Here is a 2,159-nt window from a genome sequence, read left to right on the forward strand (position 1 = left end):
CGCTCCTGAGTATAAGTCGCACCGGCCAAACTATGCAAAAAAAAGCGACTTATAGTCCGAAAAATACGGTACTTTGTTTGCATGTGAATTAACAATATGCTTTTATGTGAATTAACAAATATTAACATTACCTTTGCATGTGAATTGACAAATGTTTACATCATGTATGTATTGTGAGTAGATAAATGCTCCCGTTATGTTTGCATGTGAATGGATTAACATGCGCTTACATTATGCCTGCATGTGAATAGACACAGACGTTTACATTGTATGATTAGTCTGTGAATGGAATGACAGATGTTTCTATAATGTCTGTACGTTAATAGACAGACATATTTTTACATGCTGGGTCGTGATATTTAATAATCTCCAAAAATATGACGCATTTTAATAAATCAACAAGCTTTTTGGTATTTGTGTTGACGTTGGACCTCCAAGGTACTGATTGATGGATGGCAGATGAGGAGTTCACTGACCTGTCCCTTCAGTGCAACTTGTTTCCATTCTTGACCCGCTCTTCCTGACCCAGGTCTTGGTGGTGCGTGTCCCTGGGCCTCTTCAGACGTCCATGCCAGCCTTGCTCATCGCAGCGTTCCAACTGTCAGCATTGGGCCGAGCTCACTCAGCCGCACGGCATGGCAGCATCTGCTGTGAATTGTTACGTCATATTTCTTCTTCCTGTGGCATGGGAACATGGGAAACATGAGCAGTTGTTGCTGAGACTTGGACAAGTTATAGCTTATAATATTGTCTGCTTTATAGCTTATAATATTGTCTGCTTCTTGCTTCTGGGAAGAGTTGAATCTTGTAATAATCGTGAAGTAGTTTCACGTAAGACCGTTAAGCATGTTCGAAATAAAGTAAAACAAAAACAGAACAAATAAATATGATTTTCTCATGTGTGCGGAATGAACGGATCATTGTTTAAAATAAATGTTACAATTGTATAGAATAATTTGGTTGTGGAAATCAAAGATAATATAATATAATATAGTATGCATTTTTTTTTGTGTGTGAAAGAACTTGATTTGAACACAACTCTTAAAAGTATGAACTATTAAACAATTGATCAATAAAATAAGTATTCATTCTTAAAAATTGCTAATTAAAAAAATATGAAATAGCTTGATTGTAATGTCACTTTTAAAGTATAGACAATTAAAATGGTTGATAATCAATTCTTAGTAATAATTAATTAAAATTTTAGGTGAAAAATTTCAACTTTGACACTACTTTTAAATAAAGTATAAACAGATAAATAAATATTAATTAATCAATCAATATATATTCATGTAACCCTTAATCACAAATGTCTCAAAGGGCTGCACAAGTTACAACGACATCCTTGGCTCAGATCGGCAAGAAAAAACTCAACCCAATGGGAACAACGTGAAACCCTGGAAGGGACCGCAGATGTGGGGACCCCCAACCGGGTGACCAGTGCAATGGATGCCGAGTGGATACAGCTAATAGTGTGAGAGTCCAGTCCATAGTGGGGCCAGCAGGGGATCATCTTGAATGGAGACAAGTCAGCGACTGATGCAAAGAGGAGTGGTCCATCTCGTGTCCCGACTTGCAACAGCTAGCGACTCCTTCGTGGAAACTGAGCCGTGGCTGCCTGATGACCTCCAAGCAGGAGTTTTAAGATGGGACTTAAATGCTTCTACTGAGGTAGCATCTCTACTTGTTACTTGTATTTATTATAAATATATATATATATATATATATATACTGTATATCTTTGGGTGTCCCACGATTCGATTCAATATTGATTCTTGGGGTCACAATTCGATTCAAAATCGATTTTTTTTTTCGATTCAACGCGATTCTCGATTCAAAAACGATATTTTCCCGATTCAAAAGGTTTCTCTATTCATTCAATACATAGGATTTCAGCAGGATCTACCCCAGTCTGCTGACATGCAAGCAGAGTAGTAGATTTTTGTAAAAAGCTTTTATAATTGTAAAGGACAATGTTTTATCAACTGATTGCAATATTGTACATTTGTTTTAACTATTAAATGAACCAAAAATATGATTTATTTTATCTTTGTGAAAATATTGGACACAGTGTGTTGTCAAGCTTATGAGATGCGATGCAAGTGTAAGCCACTGTGACACTATTGTTCTTTTTTTTTTATTTTTATAAATGTCTAATG

General features: G+C 36.0%; 1 long non-coding RNA gene across 1 annotated transcript in view; it reads right to left on the reverse strand.

Annotated features, from left to right (window-relative positions):
• Window positions 1-433: 433 nt before the first annotated feature.
• LOC140677529 (uncharacterized) overlaps window positions 434-2,159 on the reverse strand; it is an 11,286-nt gene continuing 9,560 nt past the window's right edge. The window contains exon 3 of the long non-coding RNA XR_012049303.1: window positions 434-678. This is a non-coding gene — a long non-coding RNA (uncharacterized lncRNA). The remainder of the gene's footprint in view (window positions 679-2,159) is intronic.

Source organism: Nerophis lumbriciformis, linkage group LG03 (assembly GCF_033978685.3).
Source record: "Nerophis lumbriciformis linkage group LG03, RoL_Nlum_v2.1, whole genome shotgun sequence".
In the NCBI taxonomy this organism is placed as follows: Eukaryota; Metazoa; Chordata; class Actinopteri; order Syngnathiformes; family Syngnathidae; genus Nerophis; species Nerophis lumbriciformis.